Source organism: Crotalus tigris, unplaced genomic scaffold (assembly GCF_016545835.1).
Source record: "Crotalus tigris isolate CLP2741 ecotype Arizona unplaced genomic scaffold, ASM1654583v1 scf7180000019798.211333, whole genome shotgun sequence".
NCBI classification, from domain to species: domain Eukaryota; kingdom Metazoa; phylum Chordata; class Lepidosauria; order Squamata; family Viperidae; genus Crotalus; species Crotalus tigris.
The window spans coordinates 144,858-165,064 of record NW_024097716.1 but is presented as its reverse complement, the minus strand read 5'-3'; the positions used below and the strand labels follow the sequence as shown (position 1 = coordinate 165,064).

Below are 20,207 nucleotides of genomic sequence, written 5' to 3'. Positions count from 1 at the left end.
TCCACTGGAGAAGGAAATGGCAAACCACTTCAGTATCTTTGCTATGAAAACTCCATGTACAGTAACAGAAGGCAAAAAGATATGACGCTGGAAGATGAGCCCCTCAGGTCGGAAGGTGTCCAATATGCTACTGGGGAAAAGCAGAGGGCTAGTACTAGTAGTGCCAGAAAGAATGAAGCGACTGACCAAAGCCGAAAGGATGCTGAGTTGTGGATATATCTGGTGGTGAAAAAAAAGTCTGATGCTGTAAAGATCTTTTCTCCATAGGAACCTGGAATGTAAGATCCATGAATCAAGGCAAGCTAGTCGTAGTCAAACAAGAGATGACAAGACTGAACATAGACATCTTAGGAATCAGCAAACTAAAATGGACAGGAATGGGTGAATTTAACTCAGATGACCATCAGATATACTACTGCGGGCAAGAATCCCTCAGAAGAAATGGAGTAGCCTTTATAGTCAATAAAAGAATAGGAAAAGCAATACTGGGATACAATCTCCAAATGACAAAATGATCTCAGTTCAAATCCAAGGCAAACCATTCAATATCACAGCAGTCCAAATTTATGCCCCAACCACTGGTGCTGAAGAGGATGAAATGGGGCGTTGTCTTACCTGAACACCTTTTCTCAGCATGAGGAATTTAGAATCCACAAATGGGTTGATTTAGTCTTCTAGCCCAATCAGACCAAACAATCAAAGTTGCCATGCCCCTGCAGGGTCTGAGCATGCCCCAGTTTCGAAAGGGCGAAGCGAATGATTATGTGACGTGATGGCTCCGAACTGCTGACACTAACCTAACTGCTAGTAATGATCAGGGAGGGGGTGGATTCTACATTCCTCATGCTGAGAAAAGGCGTTCAGGTAAGACAACGCCCCTTCTCCAGCATGTAGAGGAATGTAGAATCCACGAATGGGACTTACCAAAGCCCCTATGATTCCATGGGTGGGAAGCAGGTTGGTTAAGTGTCAGTGCTGAAATGGACCACTTGTTGTAAAACCCGACGGCCAAAAGCGGCCTTTGCAGAAGCAAACTTGTTGAGTTTGTAGTGGCGAATGAATGGTGAAGGGGATGACCACGTAGCCGCCTTACAGATGTCCTCTATAGACATCTGCCATGCCGCCGACGTGGAAGCGCTACGAGTAGAGTGCGCTGTCAGGTGGCTTGGGACAGGTAAAGGGTAAGCCTGATAAGATTGAGCGATACAGCCTTGATCCACCTGGCTATAGTAGAGGAGGAAACCTTCTGTCCCTTGGAAGCTGAGTGGAAAGAGACAAACAATGCCTCCAATTTGCGAAAGGAAGCTGTCCTCTTGATGTAATGACACAATGCCTTACATACATCTAGGTCAGTGGTTCTCAACCTTTTTAATGCCGCGACCCCCAACCGGTCGTAAGTCGAGGGCTACTCAACCGGTGCAGCACCGTTTGCAGAATGGGACTTTTGGCGGGTTCAGCAGGGCAGAGACAGCCTGGACAATTCCTATTGGCTTTTGAAAGCCAATAGAATTAGACTCTATTCAAGAGAGTCTATTCTATTGGCTTTCAAAAGCCAATAGAATAAAAGGGAGTAGCACAGCTAAGGATTGGCCCGCCAACTTCTTGTGGAAATGGCGAAGTGCTAGGTGTATGGCTCTGAGCTCTAACCAATTGATATTTTTCTTGAGATGCTGGGGACAACCACCAGATGAGGGATGTGAGTGTCTGTGGTGGGACTCGCACCCTCTGTGGAAAACATGCTACACCCTGTTTCTGGTAAGGGAGTAGAAACCACTGCAGTTGTCTCGTATGAAGCCTGGCCCAAGGCACTATGGCAATACATGAGATCAGTTTCCCTAACAGCTGTGAAAGTAGGAGCAGGGTTACACGTTTCTCCTTGCACACCCTGGTGACCATCGTATGTATGCTGAGCTGAAGCTCCTGAGACAGGAAAACTCGGCACTGGTTGGTGTCTATTATTGTGCCTAAGTGGAGCAAATGGTTTGCTGGGATGGCTCTTTGGGAAGTTGATCATAAATCCATGATCCTGGAGTGTCTTGATCATCAGTGCCATGACTGATCGGGTGTTCAGTGCCGAGGATGACTGGATTAGGATATCGTCCAAGTAGCACTAAATGCAGACTGGTACCAACCTGAGCTGTGCGGTGAGAACCGCCAGAATTTTGGTGAAAACCCTTGGAGCTGACAATAGGCCGAATGGCAGGGCCCTGTACTGATAGTTATGGTTGGAATACCTGAATCTGAGAAAACGCCTGTGATTTGGATGTATGGGAACGTGCAGGTAAGCTTCTGTCAGGATGTATGGATGTAAGAAAGTCCCCTGGCCGAATACTGCCCAGAACAGAATGAAGAGTTTGCATCTTGAATTTTTAGTAAATTAGGTACCGATTTAGAGCCTTGAGGTCTAGGATCGCCCTCCATCCTCCCGAGGCCTTTGGCACTACGAATAGGATGGAGTAGAAACCTAGTCCCCATTGATCTGGGGGTACCCGCTCTATTGCCTCTATGCTTAACAAATGATGAATGGCCTCCTCCATGAGACCTTGTTTCACGGGATTTCGGGATAGGGGGCAGGAGATGAAGTGCCGAGGGGGGACTGTGAGGAATTCCAGAGACAGTCCGTCTCTGATAGTGATTAGAACCCAATTGTCCATGGTGGTGCTTTCCCATTTGTGGAAGTCTTCCGCCAATGGGGGGAATCCGCCTCAAGTCACTTTGACTTTTGGAAAGGACGACCTCCTCTGCCGCAAAAGGGCCGCTTAGCCTGGAATTGTGGCTTTGGCTTGTCTCTGTAGCCGGACCAGTCCTATGAGCGCTCCGGCCCTGCTTGAAAAGGCCGATACCCACTCCAGACTTAAACGACGGACACCGGTTGTATGGAGAAAAATGTCTGCCCATTTTTTGGACAATATGAGCTAGTACCTTCAACTTTTCTTTGTTTTCAGTCAGGTAAGGAGTGAGAGCCTCTCCAAAAAGGCGACTCTTTTGATATGGTGCCGCAGCTACTCTCCATTTGTGCCTGGTATCGGCCTTCCAATTTTTTTAGCCAGAACAACCGGCCTGTGGCTACGTTGGAAGCTATGGCCCGAGCTGAATATTTGGCCGACTGCAGGGACACATCCACCATATATTCCAGTGTGGCCCTTAGTTTAGTGACACCCTGGTGAACCCTTACTTCGTCTGGGGATATTCTGGCCTGTAATTCCCTGAGCCAGATTAATGCGATTCTGGTGAAGAAGGAGTTAGATGTTGAGGCTCTTATAGCCCAAGCTGATGCCTGATGGGTCCTTTTGAGGGAAATCTCAAACTTCTTGTCCTCAGCCTTAAGGGCCTCCGACATATCTCCTGGGATTTTGGTGACTGGCAGTATGGGGGCGAGAGCCTCGTCTACACCCGGAACTTTGAGGACATCATTGAGGGAAGGGACCGTATCTTACAATCTAATCCCCAAGAGCAGACAAACTTCCAAGAGATCCCCACTGATCCTGAATGGATTTGAGAAACATGGGGGGGACAAGGTAACTGTAGATTCTTCTTGACCAGTTCCAAAAACAGTGGGTCAGAACTCTGTCCAGAATCCTGATCGGTCGTCTGTGGTTTCACCAGTTCAATTTTTCCGATGACATAGGCCTTTTATAAAAGAATAGAAGGAATTTGGATTAAACATCCCTACCATAGGAGTGGCCTCTGCCTGAATGTCTTCCCCATCTGACCACGTGCCTTCTTCCAGAATCTGTGCGGAATAATCCGATATCTTGCTCCCTTCAGATTGAGGTGGAGAACCATGATATGAGATCACATACTCCGTGGGATGCATAGTTTCCGTGGGCGTAGGGGGGTTTGACAGTCCTTGGACTGGAATGGCCCTCCCTGAAGCCACCATCACCTGATCCACCGCCTGTGAGATCATGGCTTGGAGCTGGACAGTAAATGAAGGATGTTCGGGGACCCGAAGATCCGCTGCCGTCAGCATCAAAGATGCTGACAGGATTGGGGGAGGGACAACTGTAGTAACTCCCCCTGAGACCCACAAGACACTGACTCAACAGCTGGAATTGAATCTTGGACCTATGATCTCAATTCTCGGTCAAAGAGGGATAGATGATCCCGTTCATATCCCAGCAAAGAACCCTGGTCCAGGGTCTGCTGGGGAGACCAAGGGAAGGTCGATGCTCCCCTGATGTGGATGCAAGAGGAGAGGGGATAAGCTGTGTCTCTCCTGCCTGTTGCTGGGCTTTGGAGAATTGTCGCTCCAGCGCCCTATGTCTGCTATCTGCTTGCTTGTCATTGGCCTTAGAGGTCTGTTTGACCTTGGCCTTGGCTTTTGCAGGTGTATTCTGACTGGATGGCTTGCATTTTATATTTCCACTGGAGGTGGAAGCCTGTGAAATGGTGTTATCTGCCATATTGAAATAAACAATAGGAAAGAAACAACAGGTGTTCACCAGGAGATCCCTGGATCGGGCCTGTACTGCAGTAGAAGAAAAGGCAGGTTTTCACTAGAAGATCCCTGGATCAGTCCTATTCTGCAGGAGAAGAAAGGGCAGGTTTTCACCAGGAGATCCCTGGATCGGCCCTGGTCTGCAAGAGAAGGGAAGGCCACAGCCCACCTGGGTAGTACAAGCCTGCACAAGGGTCTGTGAGGTCCGGCCCGCCGTTAAGCACGGAGTCACTACACGATATAAGCCATGCTACGCCCAGGGGCTGTCCTTCCCATTCAATTTTTAGGCCCACTGTAATAGAGAGACAATTTGGCCGAAAAAGTATCAAATGTCAATTGAAGATAAGCCTATATATGAATATAGATATATATCTTGTTTATTTTAATTCTGTTTTATTTTAATTATTTTTTAATTTTTTTTTACCCTTGTGTCCCACTTAGTGACAGCTAGGACAGTAAGTGCCGACCACTATGCAGACAGTAGAAAACAGGCAAGGCAAGCTAGCAGTCCAATCTGTTGGCACTGGATATTTGAAAGGTACTGGTAAGTCACACAGTCTGGAATATTACTAGATAAAATGGAGTGAGAGACTCAAGGTATTTTCCCTATGTCCACTAGGTAACCTAAGATGGCACCTATTAAGCAGCTGAAGCACAAGGTAATGAAGATCTAAAAGAGTGTAATTAGAACTCCTATTCCCCCCCACATAGGGAGAATCACCAAATAAATAAGTTGATTTGTGACTGAGAAGGCTGTAATTAGGTCAAAGCAGTCAATTTAATGTGTGCAATTGGGCAGAGCCCAAAATGGCGGACGCAACAATCTAATGAGAGATAAAACAAGCTGAGAGAAAAGATCCTCTTCTGCAAGTAATCTGATAATAAGTTCTTTTAGTCAAACAGTTCACCTGTGGTTTAGGTAATTTACAGCTGACAATCAACAGTAACAAGGAAGCACTTGAGTAATGTGAGGATCGAGCCTTCTAGAGGTTCAAAATGGCGTTCGCAGGTTGTTTGAATTAGTAATGAACCCAGGAAGGTGAATTCAGAGTTTTCAGCCGAAAACTAGTAGTTTAAAGCTTCGCATTCCCAACGAAGATCCTGGGAGGGGGTGGGGATGAGGACTGTAATGAGGAGGCAGCGATTGACGATCAGTGGTCTGCCTCTGAAAAACTCAACGGAGAAGGGAATTGATTAAAGAGAGAAGAAATGGTGCAGCACTGTGCCTAGAGCTGAACCAATCCCCCCCCCCCAAAGAAGGAAAAAAAAAAAGGGTAGAGAATCCACAAATGGCAATAACTACCTTTCTGAATCTAAATTGGGAGCCAAATTCTCACGTCTCTTCAGGGCTGAGATCAAACAAAACTGGGGCATGCTCAGACCCTGCAGGGGCGTGGCAACTTTGATTGTTTGGTCTGATTGGACTAGAAGACTAAATCAACCATGGATTCTACATTCCTCTACATGCTGGAGAACGACCGGTTCTATGAAGCCCTACAGCACCTTATAGAATTAACACCAAAAAATGATGTCCTTATCATCATGGAGGATTGGAATGATAAAGTAGGAAGCCAAAAGATAACCAGAATAACAGGCAAGCTTGGCCTTGGAGTACAAAATGAACCAGGGCACAGGCTGATAGAATTTTGTCAAAAGAATATGATGGTCATAACAAACCCAAGAGACGGCTCTACACATGGACATCACCAGATGGTCAATACAGAAATCAGATTGATTATGTGCTCTGCAGATGAATAAGCTCTATACAATCAGTAAAAACAAGACCAGGAGCTCAGATCATGAGCTTCTCGTTGCAAAATTTAGGCTTAAATTGAAGAAAGTAGGGGAAAATAGTAGGCCACTCAGGTACGAACTAAATCATATTTCTGAGGAATATACAGTAAAGATGACAAATAGATTTGAGGAATTAGATCTGATAGACAGAGTGCCTGAAGAACTACGGATGGATGTTCACAACATTGTACAAGAGGTAGCAACTAAAACCATCCCAAAGAAAAAGAAATGCAAGAAAGCAAAATGGCTGTCTGAGGAAGCTTTGCAAATAGCTGAGAAAAGAAGAGAAGTGAAAGGCAAAGGAAAATGAGAAAGATACACCAAATTGAATGCAGAATTCCAGAGAATAGCTAGAAGAGTTAAGAATACCTTCTTAAATGAACAGTGCAAAGAAATAGAAGTAACAACAGAATAGGTAGGACCAGAGATCTCTTCAAGAAAATTGGAGATATGAAAGGAACGTTTCATGCAAAGATGGAGATGATAAAGGACCAAAATGGCAGGGACCTAACAGAGGCAGAAGAGATTAAGAAGAGGTGGCAAAATTACACAGAAGAACTATACAAGAACGAGCTTAACATCCCAGATAACCACGATGGGGTGGTCACCGATCTCGAGCCAGACATCCTAGAATGTGAAATGAAATGGGCCTTAGAAAATCTGAGCAACAACAAAGCTAGTGGAGGTGACAGCATTCCAGCTGAGCTATTCAAAATCTTAAAAGATGATGCAGTAAAAGTGCTACACTCAATTTGCCAGCAAATTTGGAAAACTCAACAGTGGCCACAGGATTGGAAAAGGTCAGTTTATATTCCAATTCCAAAGAAAGGCAATGCCAAAGAATGTTCAAACTATCGCACAATTGCACTCATTTCACATGCTAGTAAAGTTATGCTTAAAATCCTACAAGCTAGACTCCAGCAGTATGTGGACCGAGAACTACCAGAAGTACAGGCAGGATTTTGAAGAGGCAGAGGAACTAGTTTCTAGTTCTAAGTTTCTCCTTAGAACTAAGGATAAACTTCCTGACAGTGAGATCAATTAATCAGTGGAACAGCCTGCCGCCAGAAGCAGTAAATGATCCAACACTGGAAATTTTTAAGAAGAGACTGGACAGCCATTTGTCCGAAATGGTATAGGGTTTCCAGCCTGAGCAGGGGGTTGGACTAGATGATCTCCAAGGTCCCTTCCAATAATTATTATTATTAGAGATCAAATTGCCAACATATGCTGGATCATGGAGAAAGCTGGGGAGTTCCAGAAAAACATCTACTTCTGCTTCATTGACTACGCTAAAGCCTTTGATTGTGTGGATCACAACAAATTGTGGCAAGTTCTTAAAGAGATGGGAGTATCAGATCATCTTATTTATCTCTTGAGAAACCTATATGTGGGTCAAGAAGCAACAGTGAGAGCTAGACACGGAACCACTGATTGGTTCAAAATTGGGAAAGGAGTTCGACAAGGCTGTATACTATCGCCCTGCCTATTTAACTTATATGCAGAGCACATCATGAGAAAGGCAAGTCTAGATGAATCAAAAGTTGGAATTAAGATTGCCAGGAGAAATATCAACAACCTAAGATATGCAGATGATACCAATCTAATGGCAGAAAGTGAAGAAGAACTAAAGAGCCTCTTGATGTAGGTGAAGAAGGAGAGTGCAAAAGTTGGCTTGAAACTCAGCATTAAGAAAACCAAAATCATGGCATCTAGCCCTCTCAATTACTGGCAAATAGATGGGGAAGAAATGGAGGTAGTGACAGATTTTATTTTCCTGTGTTCCAAGATCACCTCAGATGGGGACTGCAGCCAAGAAATTAAAAGTCGCTAGCTCCTGGGGAGGAAAGCTATGGCAAATCTAGACAGCATACTAAAAAGCAGAGACATCACCCTGCCAACAAAAGTGCATATAGTCAAGGCCATGGTTTTTGCAGTTGCAATGTATGGCTGTGAAAGTTGGACCATAAGAAAGGCTGAGCGCCAAAGAATTGAGGCCTTTGAACTATGGTGCTGGAGAAGACTCCTGCGAGTCCCTTGGACTGCAAGATGTTCAAACCGGTCAGTCCTAGAAGAGATCAACCCCAACAGCTCTTTAGAAGGCCAGATCTTGAAGTTGAAACTCAAATACTTTGGCCACCTAATGAGAAGGAAGGACTCACTGGAGAAGGACCTAATGCTGGGAAAAATTGAGGGAAATAGAAGAAGGGGACAACAGAGAATGAGGTGGCTGGATGGAGTCACTGAAGCAGTAGGCGTGAACTTAAATGGCTCCAGAAGCTGGTAGAGGACAGGAAGATCTAGAGGAACATTGTCCATGGGGTCGTGATGGGTCAGACACGACTTTGCAATTAACAACAACAACAAAATAATCAGACATTGATGACCCTGCACAGGTACATTTCAAAAACAACTGAAACAATTTAATATTTCAAATTTAACTGTTTGGTAAAATAATGAAAAGATATGTTTCAGAATATTTCTACACCCTAAAATAATAACAAATATTAACTACAATGGCCATTTTTCCTATGTCTACTAAATCAAGGCCATTTCAGAATACTGGGGAAAACTCTGCTAGTTCACATTAGTCACTGACAAATCTCACAAAAACATTTTGTGCTATCAAACATTCTTGACAATCAATAGAGGCATGCAAGTTATTTGACAGCCAAAGCTGCACAGAAATTGAGTACAATAAATTTATTCCTTGAAAAAATATTATGCCTTAAGGTTACAACATAATAATCTAGAAGACAGATCCAATGAAGTCAGTGGAGTTGACTTCTGAACATATAGATTAATTAATTAACTTCTACAGTCCTGCAACTAAACCAGTGAAATACCTGGCTTACAATTCTAAAATTATATTCTCTCAAATGTATAAAACATATTGTAATTGTCAAAGTTATGCTAATTAAATACATATATGAATGAACTGAAGACGATTGGAAACAAACAACAAGGCCTTGTTTTACGTGAAATACATACATTCTAGTTTGTCTTCAGGTCTCCTTCTTTCAAGAAGGGAAAGATAACAAACAATATCTTTCAACTGGATTATTTCTGGTGTGTGCATTGAGGAAAGATATTGAGGACGTGGAGTTATGCTTTTAGCAATTCGCAAACCTGAAATAATATTCATACTGTTTACTTGTATAACAAGAAACAAAATATTTGAAACATTTCACCTGCCTATATTTCTGATACCATATATAGATCACTTCTTTGTCTCAGTAGAAATTGAGAAAATGGACATCATTTTGCACAAAGGATAATCCAAGGTGATAAATTAGGCTATTTATTTTTAAATTAAATTTATATAGTGACCCATTTTATCAAAAGTGATTTGGGGCCGTGCACAACATTCAGATAAACAATAATTGTAAACAAAACAAATATATAAAAGTCCAAATTAATAAATATCTTTAAAAAACAAAGATACAAACAATAGAAAAAAACAGAAATAAGAATAACAAGGCAGCCATTAAGCAAGTTTCTGGATCTCTGGGAGTCCCCATTCCGAAAAAATAAAAGATCTTGAGAGCCTTTTGAAATGGATAAAGCTAATTTAATTTGTAAGCTGCCCAGAATCATCAAGAGTGAGTTGAGTAGACATATAATTTTTCTTAAATAAATAAATAAATAATTCTAGGGGGAAGGATGTTCCATAAGATGGGCATCATGGCAGCGAAAACACATCTCCTGGGATCCACCAATTGTAGGTCCTTTGCAGATAGTACCTACATGCCTTCTCTGCCAGATTTAATGGGGTGAGGCTGATATAATCAGGGAGATGTGATCCCTCAGATAGCCTGATCTCATGCCTTAAAGAGCATTAAGAATTAAAATCAGGACTAGGAAGCAATTGCAATTCACAGAGTAGAGGTTTAACATGCACAGTTCTAGCAGTGCACATAACTACTTGTGCCATTATAGTCCACACCAGCTGAAGCTTCTGAATATTCTTCAAGTCAGCCCCACTGCAATATATGACTTAGTCCAGTCTGGAAGTGACTAGGACATAAGTGATTGTAAGTAGAGCCTGTTGATCCAGGAACATACACAACTAGCAGCTCTAATCCATATTTGGTTGGGTTTATTCCTTTATTGAGTGCCAATGATACTGTAGATATATTTTCTTCCATGTCATCTGCCTCAGCTCCTCTGTAAATCGCTGATAGGAAAGAGATCAACTTAAATCTTACACATGCAAATGTAATGGGTCTATTCTCATTTGAAAAATTACTTCGAAAGGAGAGATCTGGAAGAATTAATAGAGTTGAGCCTTTTAATTTTTCTGTTTGCCAACCTTTTCTCTATTCAGATACCCATGTGATATTTGTCTGTAGATTTTATAATTTATACTCAATTTCCTTCCCTTTCCTAAAAGTGCTATTTTTCTCCCATTCCCACTACAAAACCTTTAAATCATTAAAAAGGAATAGAAAGAATTTAAGGATCGTTAAAGGCTTTCTATTGCATCCCAGAAAAAGTGGTAGGTCCATTCAGGGCAATCAAACTCACCTCCTGAAAGGAATGGTGATTTATTCTTTACCACCGGACTGCTGTGAAGAACTTTGTTTCCAAAAGATATAAAGAGATGTTCACAAAATTCATCTGGTAAATCAGCTCAAGAAAGATCATAAATAACTTGAAACCTTCTAAATCAATTGTCTGCAAATAAAGATTGTAGATTCAGGTTAAAAATTTACCTATTGTAAACAGAAATTTCCAACACATATGTCAACTGTTTGACTAGAGAATTCAACATTTAGTAAACTCTATGGCCTTGAGATGCCATAAAAGATAACTTTTATTGAACACACATCTCAGTACTGAAGAAGCAAAATCAGCTCTAAGTTTTCTATATGAAAATCTGGTTAGTTAACAATAGCTCTCCATAACCCCCACCCACCAAATGCTCATGTTACCCAGTCATGTTTCTTTGCTTTGTTATGAGAACAGTCCACTTTTCTGTCAGACACCTGCTTTCGGGACCTTGATTCTCATGGTCCATAGACGTCTTGTTAAAATCCTGTTTCTACTGAGCTTCCCTTCCCCCGTTTCTATGGCAAATTAAGTAGTGACAGAAGTTAGCAAGCATCTTAGCAATTCAATCTTGACAGCATATTTGAGATAATTAAGGATTTCAAATTATCCCCCCCCCAATATACATAATATTTTCATGCCATAGTTAGTTCTGAGAACTAGGGAAAAACATCAGCCACAATTCAACACCTTCAAAGAGACATTGGATTCACCCACTTCTTCTCTTACTAATTAATAATTTGCTCATTATTGATTTACTAGAAATTAAAAACCTTCCAAAATATTTTTATTATGCTAGAGGAACTGCTACCCTGTATAAAAGAAGCTCCATGTAAGTCTAAGGATTAAAAAGAAAAGCTTTAATTTGGGGAAAACAGAAAAAGGGGGACTAGAATGCAGATTTTGGAAAGGACTTCAATGAATATTTACTGTAAGTGTTTAAAATTTCATAAAAGAATATATGAAAACTTTTGAATTAACTATATGAAATCTTCCCATGGGAGTTTCAATGACTGAAAAAGTATGACATGAGAACACTTTGAATTTTGACTGGAAGAAATTAATTCATTATCTGGGAATAAACTACTCAGAAATTACTCACAAGATTATCTGCTACTATAACAGAGGATATAGAAGAGCACAACGTTTTACTGGATAAAGCAACCTGAGCCTGAGATCTGAATGTGAACTTGGACTTTTAAAAAATGCCAGATTATAAAAATGACATGAAAAACGATACGGTGAATTCAAAAATAGATTTTAAAATGCAGGGAAAATGATGACACAATGGATTTACAAATAAAACCAGCTGATAACTTAATAGTTAAAAACATCCAAATAATAATTAGAATAATGGTTTGGAAAGCTTTCTTATTTTGGATAAAAAAGGATGTGTTAAATTACAGAAATTTTCTGAAATGAGTCAAAGCAAAATGATAAGAAATCACCGTGTGGGATGTTATTTGCCATGATTAAAGATCAATCTTTTTTAAAAGTAAACAGAAGGACTATAAAGAGAATTTATTAGAATAGGATTAAAATATACATGATGTGGTTTGTGATAACTAGTCTTTTATCTTTGTACTTATAAACTTTAATAAAACTGATATTAAAAAAACCAAAAACATGGAGACATAAACAAAGTTAAAATATACATGAGCTAATACAAACTTATAAATTCCTACTGATAGTGTGTAGCTGTATTTTAATTTGGCTCTCCTAAAAATCTTTGAGAGCCAGTTTGATCTAGTGGTTAAAGCACCAGGCTAGTCAGCAGGAGACTATGAATTCAAGTTCTGCCTTAACCATGAAGACCAATTGGGTGATTTGGGGCCAGTCAGTTATTTGTAAAAATAATAAAGGCAGGATATAGATAAATAAATCTCCCTCTCTAAGAGATATGTAAGTTTTTCATATTTACCTCTATTTCTTGTAGATGAAGGAAGCTTAAGTCATTGGAGAACCATGCATAATTTATACATTAAAATTACAACTTTATTTTTATTCATCTGTAGCTTAGTTTCGCCCAAGGAACTCTCATGAACTCATGAAAGACAAGAGGAATTAATCCTCTTCATTCTTAACTAAAGCTAAGTAAAAAAGCAAGCTCCTTGGAGAAGCTGTTTGCTTTTCTTTTTTTTTTATTAAAAATTTTTAAAATTTTATAATAAAAGCCCCTTCCCCAATCCCTCTCAACCCACCCCAAAACTCTCCCCCATTCTTCCCAGAGCTGAGTACAGGCTTAACTAGAACTTAAAAGAAAAAAAGTTTTAAACCCAAATAAACCTTAAGCAAATATAATTACACTCAATAAACAAGTTGTAAAATACTTTAACTCCATTATATATAAAAAACGAAAAGAGGAAAAAAAAGAGAAGATAAAAAATTATAAAAATTAAAAATTAAAAAATAATAATAATTACACTTCTAGATAATATCTTAAACTTTAAATATAAATTATTCAAAAGCTAAATAATATTTTCTTGTATCATACTTATATTGTATAAAATTTATCCATCTTTTCCACACCAAGAGATACTTCTCTTGCGATTGATCTTTCAAGAAAGCCGAAATTTTTGCCATTTCCGTTAAGTAAGAAACTTTAAAAAACCATTCTTGCAAAGTAGGCAAAGATTCCTTCTTCCAATATTGCCCTATTAACAACCTAGCCGCAGTAATTAAATTTAACATTAAAATAATCTCTTTGTCATCACAATCCGGAACAATACCAATAAGAACAATTGTGGAGTAAATTTTATCCTTCTTCTAAAAATTCTTTGAATATTCCACCATATCTTAATCCAAAAAGCTTTTATACTTTTACATGACCACCAGATATGATAATAAGTAGCATCCAAGCAACCACATCTCCAACATTTAGGCTGCAGGTTTGGATACATATGAGACATTTTTTGTGGATCAAGGTGCCATCTATAAAACATTTTATAAAAATTTTCCCGTAAGTTTTGGGCTTGCGTGAATTCCTCACCCAAATAATCTCCCATGTATCTAATAAAATCGGTTCATCAAAATTTTGTGCCCACTTAACCATACAGTCTTTAACTAGCTCTGCTTCTGAATCCAATTCCACCAAGACACCATAAATTCTTTTAATATGGGTTCGACTTTGATCTCTAATTTGTTTTCCAATAGTTGTCTATACTGAAACCATGAATAAATAATATTTTCTTGTGCTAATTCATCCATAGATTTTAATTGCCAATTTTTACCATCCCACTTAAGTAATTGTGTATAAGAAATAGTATCCATCTTAACTCCTCTCCTTATTCCTTCTATTGCATGCCATGGAATAGCCCATAATGGAATTCTTAAATCACTTCTATAATATTTCTTCCAAACCCGAAGTATAGAAATTCTTAAGATATGAGATTTAAAAACCCTATCAACCTTTTTATTATAAATTAAATAGGCATGCCATCCAAAAAGTAAATCCCATCCCTCCAAAAAGAGTATATCTACATTTGTTAGATTAACCCAATCACTGATTGATGTTAAGACCACAGCATCATAATACAATTTCAAATTCGGTACCTTAAGTCCACCTCTCTCTCGTACATCTTGTAAAATTTTAAGTTTTACTCTTGGTTTTTTTCCTGCCCAGATAAATTTATTGATACCTTTCTGCCACTCATCTAAATTTGCTTCTTTCTTTACAATAGGTATCATTTGAAATAAAAAAAGAAATTTTGGCAGAACATTCATTTTAATCGCTGCTATTCTCCCTAAAAGGGACAATTGCAGCTTTTTCCAATTGTCCAAATCCTTTTGTATTCTAATCCGCAGCGTTTCATAATTATTTTTATACAGTTTTGCATTGGAAGCAGATAGAATAACACCCAAATATTTTACCTTATTAACGACCTCAAAGCCTGTCAATCTAACTAAGGTCTCCTTGTCCAAGTTGATCATGTTCTTAGGCAATATTTTAGTCTTATTATTATTAATTTTAAAACCTGAAACTTGTCCATACTGATTTATCAATGGTAACAACTCCGTTACGGAATGAATTGGTTGAGATAAAGTAACAACCAGATCATCTGCAAAGGCCCTTAGTTTATATTCTTTTTTATTAATTTCTATTCCTTTTATTTTCAATGATTCCCGAATTTTAATCAATAAAATTTCCAAAGTTAAAACAAACAGAAATGGGGACAATGGACAACCCTGTCTGGTCCCCTTTTCAATTGAGAATACCTCTGATAAACCTCCATTAACTATAAGTTGTGCCATTTGTTTTTGATAAATGGCTCGAAGAGCCTGTAAAATTTTATCTCCAAAGTTCATTTCCTCAACCAATCTTAACATAAATTGCCAATTTAATTGATCAAAAGCTTTTTCAGCATCTAAAAATATCAAACCTGCAGAGATTTGGTTGTTCTTATCCAAATATTCTATTAAGTTAATAATTTGTCTAACATTATTTTTCATATACCTTCCAGTTATAAAGCCAGTTTGATCCATATGTACTAGTTGATTCAACACAATCATAAATCTATTAGCTAAAATTTTCGAAAAAATCTTACAATCTACATTCAAAAGAGATATAGGACTATAATTCTTTGGTAGAGTAAGATCTTGGTCTTCTTTTGGGATCAAAGATATAAAAGCTCTACCCCAAGACAAGGGGGTCTCTAAACCCTGTAATATATTATTAAAAAGTTCCCTTAAAGGTTCTATCAACTCATCTATTAAAGTCTTATAATAAATTGATGTCAATCCATCAGTACCAGGTGCTTTACCTAACTTTAATTCTTTAATTGCTATCATTTCCTCTATAGTAATCAATCCATTAATTTCTTGTTTCTGATCTTCTGTTAATTTAGGAAAATGAGCATCTTGTAAATATTTATCTATATCTGAAACCTGTACTTTCCTGCCCATATATAATTTCTTATAATAATCTAAAAAAGATTTCTTAATCAATTCCTTCTGGAATACCAATTTACCATTATAATTTATTTTATCTATAATTCTCGACTTCTGTTGATAAGCCAGCCATCTCCCTGGTTTATTAGCATTACAAAATGTGTTATGTTTCATATACAATAAATTAGTTGCAGTCTGATCTGCTATTAACATATTAAATTGCGATTTAAGCAATTTTATGGATTCCTTAACCTTCTCATCTGTAGGATTCGAAATTAAAACTTTTTCTTTTAATTTAATCTCATCTTCCAACTCCTTACGTTTCTGCACCTGTTTCTGTCTATAAGTCTTATTCATTTGTATCAAAACCCCATGCATGTAAGCTTTACTTGTGTCCCATACCATTGACATTGAAGTTCCCTTATGCATATTTAAAACAAAATATTCCTTTAAGTGCTCTTTAAGTTTCTGAACATTCTTTTCTTGTCTAAACAAATTTTCATTCAACCTCCAAGATCTCCTCTCCTCTTTTTCAGTATCCAATTCCATCCACACTGGACTATGATCTGTCAATGTCCTTGGAAATATCTTTACATTCTTTACCCTAAAATATAAATCCGTTGTGATCAGAAAAAAGTCAATTCTTGAAAAAGATTGATGTCTGTCCGAAAAAAAGGTGAAATCTCTCTCTTCCAAATTATGTTCTCGCCAATAGTCTCGCAACTCCCAGTCCTCTTTCAAATCAAAAAAGGCCTTAGGTAATTTGGCCTGTTTAAAAGTAGAAAGTCCTTTTTTATCTCTATATGTATCTAAAACTCCATTCCAATCTCCCATTAATATAACAGATCTATAATCCAGTAAAATCAATTTTTGATGTAGCAACCTATAAAATTGTTCCTGTTGTTGATTTGGTGCGTACAAACCTACTATAAGTATTTTCTTACCATACAATCCCACTTCAATCATAACATATCTTCCTTGAGGATCAGAATCTACTAAACAAGCTGTTAAATTTTGCTTAACATAAATAACTACACCCCCTTTTTTCCCAAGGGCAAAAGATACAAAGTGAGATCCCAATCGAGCATTAACTAAATATTTTTGATCCTTAGAGATAATATGCGTTTCCTGCAAACAAATAATGTCATTATTATGTTGCTTTAAATAGTGAAATATTTTCTTTCTCTTCTGAGGGGATTTAAGGCCATTAGCATTCCATGTCAGGAGCTTTACCATCTCCCTCATCCAAAAGCCTGGAGAAGACTGCTTGAAGATCTGCCATTAAAGATTGTACCAAAGATCTCTTAGGTCTTGCTCCTCCCACAGGCTCAGAAACAAATTCTTGTGGAACTTTAACATCTTTCTTCTGTTGTTCCTTTTCCTTACGTCTATGCGCTGCCCAAGTCATTCTTTGCTCTTTCATCTCAGCTTGTTGAAACCACTCAGCCTGTGATTTTCCAGCTTTCATCAATACAGCTTCTTCAGACTGCTGTTCAACCTCCTTCCCATCCAAGACTTTAAACATTGTAGGTGGTGATGAGCGTGCTCCCAGGACCGAAATATAAAACTCCTTTGCTTTAGAAACAGTATTAAGTCTATAGCGTGTCCCCGCATGGCTCACCACAATTCCAATCGGAATATCCCATCTGAATGGCATCAGCCTTTTTTTAAGTTCGTCTGCTAAAAAAGCAAACTCTTTTCTTCTTCTTAAAATTTTAGATGGGATCTCCTTTAAAATTATAACATCTTGTGCAGCAATCTGAAACCTCTTATTGTAAAAAGCTTGTATGATTTCATTGCGCAGAGATCTTTTCCCAAAGTAAATTACCACATCTCTTGGCAGATTTATTTGCTTTGCAACCCAGGAGTTAACTCTAAATATTTTTTCAACTTCTCTAGATATTTCCTCTTTTTCTCTGCCCAAAATCACAGCAAAGTCATTTACTACCATCTCTCTCAGGTCCTGTTGCATGTCCTCTCTCAAGCCTCTGATTCTTAAAGGAAATTCCATCTCTCTATATTGAGACATAACAATTTCATCTTGAGAAATTTCCACCTTTTTTTTCATTCCTTCAAATTTTTCCCCCAACACCTCCACTTTGTCTGCAACTTCTTCAACTCAAGAGTCCAATTTTTCAACCACAGAAGCAAGTCCTTTTAAAGCCAAAACTATATCTTGCCTCAAAATACTATTATTCTCCACTAAAAGCTCTTTCACTTCCCCTCTAATTTGAGATATAGCATTTCCCATTATATCTTGCATATCTTTTACTGTTATTGGTTGCAGAGGAGGAGAAGATGGTGGTGTAGCTTTAGGTTGTTGTGCTGGTAATATCGCAGGAGAAGAGGCCACCTTGGGTACTGTAGAAGTCACTTGACGCTTTGAAGCCATCTTCAAAGATTTATTTCTTCTTTCCTCCTTCTTGAAAAAAATACAGAAAAATACAAAAGAAAATCCCTTAAAAAAGTAACAAAAAAAGTTAAACAGAGAGGGAAAATACTCCTCCTAAAACCCAAAAAAAAAATCCATCTTCAAAAAATCATTCAAATCCGTTCCGTTCCGTTCCAATCACTTAAAAAGAAAAAAACCTGCTGATCGCCATTTTACTTTCCCTCTCAGTAAAAAAGAAAAAAAAGGGAATAAAAATCAATCTTTAAACTTAAAGTCCAAAAAAATAAATAAAAGTAAAATCCTCTATTCAGCTCTGTCCGCTTTTAAGATAACTCACCAGATCACTTTAACAGTGGAGGTGGGAGTGGCGTCTTGCTTTGTCCCTAACGACAAAGACAGCTGAGAAACGGAGACAATCTGAACTCCGTGGGAGCACTCTTTTCTCCCCCCCCAAAAATTCTTTGGGGAATTTCAGAGGCTCTACCACTATTCAGATGATACTCCCCTCCCTCCCTTTGCCCGGGAAGGAGGTTTTGAACCGCAGAACAGCTGATGCCTGCTGTTCTCGGCGGTTCTAACACTTTCTCAGGAGGACGGATACAAAGTATCCGCCATCGCCAGCGCAAATCCACCGGAAGTCTCAGAAGCTGTTTGCTTTTCATTCTGTAATCTGGGCTTAACTCATTGTAACAAGGATGGGATATACCAGTTTCTCTAGTGCTTAGGGCAGTGGTTCTCAACCTTTTTAATGCCACGACCCCAACCAGTCGTAAGTCGAGGACTACTCAACTGGTGCAGCACCGTTTGCAGAATGGGACTTTTGGCGGGCTCAGCAGGGCAGAGACAGCCTGGACAATTCCTATTGGCTTTTGAAAGTAGCACAGTTAAGGAAAAGGGGGAAAAAATGGCAGACTGTGTTGTTTGGTGACCCCCGTGAAGTGGTCATTCGACCCCAAATGGGGTCCAGACCCACAGGTTGAGAACCACTGGCTTAGGGCATCAGGCAAGACACTGTGAGCTCTAGTCTTCCATTAGCCATTAAAAACCGGCTGAGTGATTTTGGGCCAGTCACCCTCTCTCATTTCAACTTACCTGACAAGGTTATTCTTGTGGGGGAAATAGGAGAAAAAAGTACAGGTATATTCATGCCTTGTTTATATAAATATTTATATAAATAATAAAGGTTGAGCTATAAATTAAATAAACTGTGATTACCCAAATAAGATATATTATCCTCCCTTTTGCTCAGTTTCAAATCCCCCTCCCCTTCTGGTTTGTTTGTTGTTGTTTTTTAACTGGTTTGCATATGTTTCTCTCAGACTGAATTGGCTCCACTTTCTTTCCCATATATAGTTTCAGCATTTGTCATTTCTATATTCTATGTCATTATTGCTCCTTTAGGCTGCTGATCATCTCCACTACAAAACTGTTTGTTTTCTTTTGCTCTTTACTTAATACTTTTTATGCCACTCCAATTATTAATGTCTCCTGCACACAAGATTGCTTCTCCTTCATTTTTCAGCATTGTTTTCAGCCATATCCCTGAATATGGCAGGGATTGCTCAATTTATCAACATACAGAGGTACAGAGAATATTTGTCAATCCCACAGGCACAACCAAAACACACTACTTTATCCTGTACACTACTTGTACATCTTTGAATATTAATCATATGCTTCCTTCATATGATATATTTTGTAACAAAAAAAACCTGCAGTAAGTATCAAATCTACTTTATTTTTTCTTTATCTTCACTATCTTTCTTTATTGTTAACTTTCATTATAACTACAGATGTCATGCAACAACAAAAAGGTGACATTATATTGTATAAGGGTTATTAGTCATCAATATCCAAGTATGAAAAAAGAACATATAAAATAAATCTACAGAAATTAATAGCATTAATCAAGTATATCAGCTAACATATATACCAGATATGCTTACTTGTTTAAGAATATCTTGCTTCTGGAGTGCAAGAAAAGAAAGGAAATATTTTTGTATAAATTTCTACAGTTGGAAAATTTTCTCAGACAACCATCCTTTTTTGCTGAAATTTTGATTTCATTACTAACTAGATTAGAAAGAAATCTTGCAATCAAAAAGTTTCCAATGTTATTGAAATTGCAAAGAATTGGTTTTA

The 20,207-nt window shown here is 38.5% G+C and overlaps 1 pseudogene; it reads right to left on the bottom strand.

Moving 5' to 3' along the window:
• The window catches only part of LOC120317731, a 167,031-nt pseudogene that overhangs the window by 44,848 nt on the left and 101,976 nt on the right, over nucleotides 1-20,207 (bottom strand).